We start from the raw sequence: 9,873 nt of genomic DNA, 5'->3' as shown, positions 1-9,873 counted from the left end.
TATTTTTATCGAATAGTGACATTTGATTCAGGTATAAGTTTTTTAAATGTTTGTATTTTGAAAATTGATTTCAATGGCCTTTTATGATTATTTTTGTTTTTTGTTTTTTTTTTTTTTTGCGTACATAATTATGTGCTGCTTTAGGGACACCTACTGCAGTGGGCACAACTTATGAGACTCAGAAGGAATGACGAATGCTCCTTCCCCTTCCAGATGATCCCATGCTTAATGATCGTGAGTTTGAAAATCTTTGGCAACGATTTCAAAACAAAGAAAATTTTTGTTGTTAGTATTCCATCGACAGTTAACGAAGGTTTGTTGTAATTTTTTTCCTCTGTTTGATGTGTTCTAATGCTATGTTTTCCATTGCACAATTGATGAATATCTCTCTTATCTTTCAAACATAATCTTCCATACAATTTTCAATCCTACAGCAGAGCACAGATTGAAGTTTCTAGTTGAAACTAAACTTCAAAAACTAAAATCTATTGATCAATTCTTCAAGTTTGAAATGTCGAAGATTTTGGAGGAGGCATTGTGTCACGCCCCGATCCCGAGATAGGTCTAGTATCTACATGTGACGTCATCCATGCCCTTTCACCGGAATCATTGTGTCAATAGTAGTAATTTTTCTTTTATCATACGGTTGCATCTAACCTCTGTGTTAGATTTCATACGTACCCCAAGACGGGATCAAGCCATTCGTAATTCCCTAACATACCTCACTCTAATAAGAATTCCATCTCATATCAAAGCAAGCCATAATCACACCAATAGGCATCCAACAAAAGCATTAATTCAATTACCATTCATGTAATCCAATTATGTACACAAGTAATCAACCAATGAGATGAATAATAAGATAACATTCCACGAAGTTTACTATAATCAAACTCCGAAAATGTCTGTCGTATTTCCTCTACAAGAATTCCTAAACATTGCTCTCAGTTACTAATACAAGGATCCACCAACATGGCCAAATCCATTTTCACAATATAAGACATTACTAAATGCGAGACATGAACTTTAATCCTAGTCAAAGTACTTGGAATACTAATTAAACAACCCCCAATTCAAATGCCATTTTGGTTGACCTAATATAGCTTCATCATTGCCAATACGTTTGAATGGAAATAATTCTAGACTATAAGTGATTATGTGTTTCAGTAGGCATAAGTGCACCAATACATTAGGTCATTGAGCTTATAATTGTATAAGAAAATGGTTCTTTGAAACCCAATACATGCCGTATAAAGTGATTTAATAAACTCAATATCGATAAGTAAATTAGAATTAAAATTTAGAGAAGAACGAACATTGCAAAGCTGCAACCTCTTCTCCACAAAAGCTGCAGAAAAGCAGTTTTAGTCAACCAAGATTAACCTGATTTTGAACACTCATAACTATACCGGTTGATGCAAACTTACATGGGTTTCGAAACTTGTTTTGTGTACTTCAAAAGCATAAAAGATTTTTAGAAAACGGGGTTCTAAGTTGAAAGTAATGCAAGTTACAAAATAGAGTCTCGAAACTGGAAACCCAGTATTTGCTGCTATCTGGCAGTTTCAGGACTCAAGTTTGAATAAGATTTTGACATACCAATACTCAATGGAATTAAGTGAAATCAGTGGACATGTCTTGTTTTAAACCACGTAATATTGGCTCAAAAGAAATCCATGAGGACATAGAAATCAAGAGCCAAAATAGGCTACTTGAAACTTAGTTTTTCTGTGAAGAATTAATAAATTTTCTGCAATTTAGAACCTCTACTCTTATAATCCAAATTACATTTTCAGAATGCTTCCACACAATTCAGAATTCATGTTTATAACTTCAATTTCAATTATATTCAACAATTAACAAGACTTGACCTTTTAATCCAAACCCTGAACAAGATATTTGATCACAACACCCAAAGTATAAAATTGAAAATAAAAAGAAAGATTGATACAAAGCAGCTATCGAGGGAATAAAGAGAGATGGGAATCGTTACCCATGCTGCGGTAACGATTAATTATTATACATGGATATGAAATTAGCAATTAGCAATTATTATACATGGGAATAAAAAAAAAAGGACTACTGTTTCTTCACAACCAATACAAACAGGGAGAACCAAAGGTATAAAAACCCTGTATACATCATGTCCTTTCGTTTTTGTATATGATGTACGGTTTTAAATCCAGATTAAATTTTCTAATTATTTTCAATTGTATTCATGTTATGTTTTCTATTTAGTTGATTGTGAATATAGTTATCAAATTGAATTACATATTCCAATCCAGTAATGAGTCGTGGCTTGATTTTGCAGAAATTCGTAGGGCTATGGTTTCAAAGTTTGGCATTTTTGAGGTAACCAGTTTAAACTTTTAAAATGCTAGCTTTAAATTTTTAATATTTGTTATTAGTGTAATTTGGTTTTTAATACATCTTATAATTTTATTTTTGTTGTAAGCCTATTTGATTGAACGATCTAGGGTTTAGAGAAAGAGAGGGGGGGGGGTTTGGCAATATTGAGAGAGAAGAGAGATTGATTTAATTGTGCCTTTATTTGTAGTAGTATGATAGGTAAAAACCTTTCCCTTGAGGATTACAACATTTAATAGGTAATTTACTCCTAATAGGAATATAAGTTACATTCCCAGATTCCCTAATATTTACACAATCATATTCCTATTCTAAATATGACTGCAACACTCCCACTTGAGTGTGTAAATACTCAATAAATCATCGCATCAGATCTTTAGCAGATAAGATAGAAGAGTTGGTGAAGTCATCGGCATAACAACTGATCATGAGTCTCAATTTTAAGTGAAGTATGCATTTGTAGTAAAACTCACAAAACCTCGCTATGGTAAAACCCAAGGCATGGGGAAAACCCATAGACTAAGGAGAAAAGTGAGAAGTAAGCATAATGTCTAAAAACAAACGTCAAATTGGATGAATGTAGTGAACTCAACGAAGTATGATCATCCCAGGATGGATGCTTCATTAAAACCTTGTTAGGTAGCAAAAACCCAGTGGGAAAAATGCTCCTAATCGTAGAAAAAATAGTGCATTAAGATCATGTGAGTATGCTTCTAGATAATCCCCCTAAATTAGACATAACTTCTAAATAAGAGAACTACAAGCGATTCAACTCAGATAATTTACGCATATCGATTCCTTGGACGAGCTTCTGAAATGTAGACTTAGGCAATAACTTGGTGAAAAGATCGACCAGGTTGTCTTGGGAACGGATTTGCTTGACTTCAATGTTCTGATGCTACTGCTGTTGGTGTGAGTAAAAGAACTTCGCCGCTATATGCTTGGTGCTATCTCCCTTGATGTATCCCTTCTTTAACTGCTCGATACATGCTGCATTGTCTTCAAAGATCACTAGGAAAGTCAACAACTGATGTAAGACCACTAGTGCTTCGAATATGTTTCATAACTTCTCTCGGCCAAAAGCACTCACGCGATGCTTTATGCAGGGTGAGAATCTGAGCATGGTTAGATGAAGTCGTAACTAGTGTTTACTTGGTAGACCTCCAAGATATGGCGGTGTCTCTAATGGTAAAGACATAACCCGTTTGAGAACGTGCCCTATGTGGGTCAGATAGATATCCAACTTCTGCGTAACCAACAAGGCGAGAATCAATCCGAGGGCTATAGGGGCAGCAACACTTGGAGATTCGCGGGTATAGAACAAGCCCAAATCCATAGTACCTTTGAGGTAGCTAAAAATGTCAATAACACCATTCCAGTGCCTACATATGGGCGCATTGCTGTATCTAGCCATTATATTCAGAGTGAAGAAGATGTCAAGTCTAGTGCACTAAGCCAAGTACAATAAAGCCCCAATTGCACTTAGGTAAGGAACTTCGGGTTCCAAAATATCTTCCTCATCCTCCTTTGGACGGAAGGGGTCTCGTTTAGCATCTAGAGTCCAAACGACCATGGGTGTACTCGAAGGCTTCGTTTTATCCTCTTTAAAACGATGTAACACATTTTGGGTGTAGTTCAATTAATGTACTAGGATTCCATCCGAACAATGCTCGATCTCCAGGCTAAGACAATATCGAGTTTTCCCAAGATCCTTCCTCTCAAATTCCGATTTCAAGTGTGCAGCAATTTCCTCAAGCTCTGCAGGAGTTCCAATGAGGTTTATGTCATCAACATAAACTGCAACGATTGCAAATCCGGAATATGACTTCTTTATGAACACGCATGGGCATATTTCATTGTTCACATAACCCTGACTTGTCAAATATTCACTCAGATGGTTATACCACATTCGCCTGGATTGTTTTAATCCGTAGAGTGACCTCCTCAACCTAATTGAGAGAGTGTTCTGTAGTCTAGAACTATTTGAACCAGTCAATGGAAGTCCTTCTGGAACTTTCATGTAAATTTCCTTATCTAGATCCCCATAAAGATACGTGGTTACCACGTCCATAAGCTGCATATTCAGTTTTTCAGAAACTACCAAATTGATTAGGTAGCAGAACGTTATAATGTCCATTACGGGGGAATATGTTTCCTCGTAATCAATCCCTGGGCGCTGAGAAAAGCCTTGTGCTACGAGGCATGCTTTATATCGCACTATTTCATTATTCTCATTACATTTCCTCACGAAAACCCACTTGTAGCCAACGGGCTTCACGCGTGGTGGTGTAGGAACTATAGGTCTAAACACTTTACGTTTCACAAGTAAATCGAGTTCAACCTAGATTGCTTGTTTCTAGTTTGACCAATCGATTCTATGTTGGCACTCATCGACAGAACGTGGTTCGATGTCATCGCTAAGCATGATGTTAGTAGCTATTAAGTACGCGAATGCATCGTCGACGATCATCTCATTTCTATTCCAAACCTCATCCAGTACTATGTAGTGGATCGAAATCTCACGATTCTCGGAAGGCAGACATGTTTTATCTGAAGCATCATCGTAATCTAGAATGGCCTCATGCGTTGGAACGGATAAGTAAGCGATGGTCGGATTCAAACTAGAGTCACTAGTTGGTGCCATTTTCCTCTTCTGGGGTAGTGAATCCTTTGAACCAAAGGGTTTGCCACGCTTCAGGGTCGGAGCAGATGATTAGCTAGCCGCCAATGTACCTTGCCACGTGGAAGGTGCGACCTCCCCACCTTTTGGGACGGTCCAGCCTTCCCAAGTGGGTTGTTGAAGTACGAGGGGTACATATATCCTTACAGGTGTGTTTGCAGTGGGTATATGTGATCTTGGCACCTTAGCTAGATCATTAAAAGCATCTGGCATGTTTTAAGTAATGCTCTGAAGATCTATAATTCGTCGCACCTAAGTTTCAAACTGAGCAGTGCGAGGATCTAAATGAGACATAGTGGGAGCATACCACGACAATTCGCAGCGTGAAGACTGTCTCATCAAAGGGACAATCCGCAAAACGTGCGATAAAGAGATCTCCTGTCAAGGGTTCTAAGTAACGATTGATGGCGAATCATAACCGACATAGATTCCCATTTTTCTCTGAGGACCCATTTTGGTATGTAGCGGCGGCGGTATTGGCACATAAATAGTGCACCCAAACACCCATAAATGAGAGATGTCAGGTTCATATCCAGTGACCAACTGTAACGGTGAATGTGGTTAGTAGCGGTGGACCTCAAGCAGACCAACATAGCTACATGCAATATTGCATAGCCCTAGGCAAATACCGATAATTTGGTTCGTATAACCGAAGTCCGAGCTATCATTTGAAGGCGCTTTAAGAAAGCTTCTGCCAGGACGTTTTGGGTGTGAACATGGGGCACAAGATGTTCCATATCAATCCCTACTTACATGCAATAATCGTCAAAAGTCTGTGACGTAAACTCTCCAGCGTTATCCAATTGAATTGACTTAATCGGATAATCAGGGTGATGAGTCCTTAGCTTAATGATTTGAGCTAGAAGTTTAGCAAACGCGACATTGTGTGTAGACAACAAGCAAGCATGTGACCATCTTGTTGATGCATCAACCAACACCATAAAATATTTAAATAGTCTGCAAGTTAGTTGGATTGGTCCACAAATGTCCCTTTGAATCCTCTAAAGAAATTTAGGGGGGTCGTGAATAATCTTTGTATGGGAAGGTTGAGTATTCAACTTCCCTAAAGAACAAGCTTTGCATGGCGGAACTCCAACATAGGGATATAACTTATGCCCATGAGAAGATTTGAGGATATGGCGCATCATGTCACGTCCAGGATGTCCCAAATGGTCATGCCAAAGCAACAAAGTGTCCTAGAACTCAGGCATAGGGCCGGCCACACTGTGGGCTTCTATGTCGCGAAATGGTTGTAATGTACAACCGACTCGGCATACGTTCCAACTTCTCGTGAATATGCGTATGGCCATATTCGTACGAAGTGATACAAAGAAATTCAGAACCATGATCTTCAGTGGTTTCAAGATGATATTGATTATCTAAAATATCTCTAAAACTCAGCAACGTTCTTTCGGAACGTGGAGAATAAAGTACCTCCTTAATGGTCAAGATTGTACCATTAAACAACATGATATGTGCCTTTCCATATCCTTCAATCAGGTTGGATGGGCCTGAGAGAGTTGTCAAATGAGCTTTCTTGGGTATTAAGTTAGTAAAATAGTATCGTTCACGCAAGACGGTGTGCGTGGTTACACTATCTGCCAGATAACTAACTTCCCCATTAGACATACCTATAAATAAATTGATTGAATTGGTCACATGCATAGATATAAGTCCATTCATTCAATTAAGCAATTTGAGAAAATAATATCCATTCAAATAACAATCCATAATCAAAAAACAAACCAAAACCAAACAAATTATTCCAAATACTTAGAAAAATTGTTCAAAATGAAACCATAAATATAGCAAAATAGGGGGTAGGCCGGCCACTCCTAGTGGGTTACCTACTAGGGGTAAACACCCTAAAACCATGTCTAATTTATTCATCCATAGGCGCTGATGCCTCCTGAAAATCCGATATCTCCATTGATGTAGTTGCATCTTCCTGATGATCCACATGTGCAAAGTTAGACTCACGATGGGTATGATACTTGGCAATAGTCTCAAGGGAAGCTCGGCATACGCATAACTAATGATCATTTGATCCACAGCGATAACGCATGTCCAGTTCAGTAAAAGCAGCCTGAACGGGAGCTTTGCCTTTGTTCTTGAAGTTTGGGACCTTGGTGGCAAGTGGTTGACGCTACTGGGTTGCAATTCTTCCCTTAAGTGAGGTACTCTATTGACCTTGGGCCCGTGGTGGGGCTTGCAGCCCATTGCCACAGCCACGACGATTCTTTCGTTGTTTATGGTTGTTAAAATAGGTCGCATGCGCTTCAGACGCAGTGTCCGAGCCAATTGGTCGAGCTTGATGGTTCTTCATCAAAATCTGGTTCTGTTTTTCAGCGAGAAGTAAAACAGAGATTAAATCTGAAAACTTGGTAAATTTTTGTTCCCTATATTGTTGCTGCAGGACAATATTGGTGGCAAGGAAGGTCAAATAGGTCTTCTCCAGGAGATCTGATTCCATTAGTTCCACTTTGTAGAATTTTAAAAAAGAACGGATTCTACAAACTTTAAAGTTGTATTCATTCACAGACTTAAAGTCTTGGAAGCGAAGATGCTGCCAGTCGTATCTTGCTTCAGGCAAGTATATGTTTTTCTGGTGATTGAAACAATCGGCCAGAGCAAGCCAGAGGTTGCGTGGGTCCTCCTCAACAAGATACTCAGTCTGCAGTGCATCATGGATGTGTCTTTGAATGAAGATCATTGCAGTAGCCTTCTGAGCTTCGTCAACTGGTTTGTCGGCGATAGGTGCCTCAATGGTGTTTCTAATGCCCTTTGCAGTTAGATGGAGCTTCACGTCGTGTACCCACTTCAAATAGTTTCTTCCAGAGACTTCTAGAGCAGAGAAATCGAGCTTGTTCAAGTTCGACATGTCCCTAAAACGAAGGGAGAAAACGTGATTAGTTATATGGTAAGCCATAGACATACATCGTAGAACATACATGTTCTATAGACATGTATTGGTTTAATTTATGCATGAAAACTACGGGTTTCATGTGGTATGTTTTGAATGAAAACTTCAGATTTCAAATGCACTAAATTTGAAACTACAGATTCAATTTAGTTTTTATGAACAATTAGTTCATAATGAGAGGTTCCTGCAAGAAACACAAAATGAAATATACTAATTTGGATATAGTGGATTTGAGGTTCTTAGGGAACTCAAGTGTGAGAGCTTTGTTACTACAATTCAAAGTATAAAAATAAATTATTGAATTGTTAATGTCCAAAAGTGATCTTCAGGTCAATAATTTTGGATTCATTATCAGATTAATGGACTACATGTCACTTTTAATTAATTCAATAAATTGGGCCATACGGGGTCGATTGTAAAAGCAAAATAATATGAGAATAATATTATTGGATCGAAAATATAGCCCTAAAACAAACTTGGGCTTTGTGCCATGGGTAATATGGCACGGGTTTGGGTGCCTTAAGCATAAGGCAAGGTCCAAATGACCTCGAGTGATGGTTGTAGGCCACGGGTCAGGGAGAAACCCCAGCCGCAGCTGGGTTTCATATGTGGACCGAGGAGAGGGCACGGGAGCAAGCTCAAAAGCTTGCGGGTTTGGCGCGGGAAGCCCAACTGCGAACGCTGGCTGTATGGGAGGCGAGCCGTGGTAAAATCCCAGCCAACTGTGCTGGATTGGATGTAGGCCGGGGCAGGCAGTGAGCTTAGCAACCATAAAGGTTGCAGCATGCAGGAGTGGACCCAGCCAATTTAGGCTGGTAGCGTTTTGGGCGTGGGGCTTCAGGCCCTGCAGAGTTGAAATCCAGACCGTGGCCTGGTGTTGTGTCCATAGTGGTGGTGCGGTGGTATGCTGCACCATATCCCATTCTCATATAGTTTTCAAAATCCCTTAGGGTTTAGGAAACCCTAAATATGCTTCTAATTTATTTTATATATTTTGACTCACAAATTCCACATAACAATTTAATTGTGCGATGCATGAAATAAATATATATATATATATATATTGACAAATATATGAAAATATACAATATATATAAAGGAAAATATAAACATAGAGGGGTCCATGCATCATGAGTAATGTTTTCATGCTTCGTGGACGTTTCAAATATCTTCCTTTATTTTAAGCGTACCTGATTAGCAGAAAACGAATAAGCCTTTGAATGTGGTGGATGATAGCCTCCTCCTACAATGTGTCAATTCCTCAGCTTCTGGCATTAGCGTGCTGATAACGTGTTGTAGGCTTTTTTAATTGAACGATCTAGGGTTTAGAGAGAGAGGGGCTCGACAATATTGAGAGAGAAGAGAGATTGATTTCATTATGAGTTGTGTTTGATTCACCCCATTGTGCCTTTATTTATAGTAGTAGGATAGGTAAAAACCTTTCCCTTTAGGATTACAACATTTAATAGGCAATCTACTTCTAATAGGAATATAAGATACATTCCCAGATACCCTAGGATTTAAACAATCACATTCCTATTCTAAATATGACTGCAACAGTTTTTAATTTTTTTCCTTTTTATTTTTATTTTTATTTTTGGCTATCTTATCAAAGATTTGTAATTTGTTGGTTTTTTTGTTGCTATTATATGTGTGATGTATGTTTATTTCAAATTTGTGCTATATGTTTCGTGACACTTTATTTTTCTCTCTGTTTCTCTTGCAATACGGTTTGCAGTAATCCATTTTAAAATTATTGTAACAATTTGCTTCCATTATGTCAAAAAGATCTATAAATGCTTTAATAGATAACGATGTTGTGAAGACCTATATTTAAATATTATTATTTAGTAATTAAAGAAATTTTGATTAAATATACAAATATATATGTTTCAAATTTATT

This window comes from the organism of the source record quoted next, unplaced genomic scaffold, assembly GCF_019419815.1.
Source record: "Pyrus x bretschneideri cultivar Hongxiangsu unplaced genomic scaffold, Pyrus_bretschneideri_v1 Contig19, whole genome shotgun sequence".
Taxonomy (NCBI): Eukaryota; Viridiplantae; Streptophyta; class Magnoliopsida; order Rosales; family Rosaceae; genus Pyrus; species Pyrus x bretschneideri.
This window is presented reverse-complemented; position numbering follows the sequence as displayed.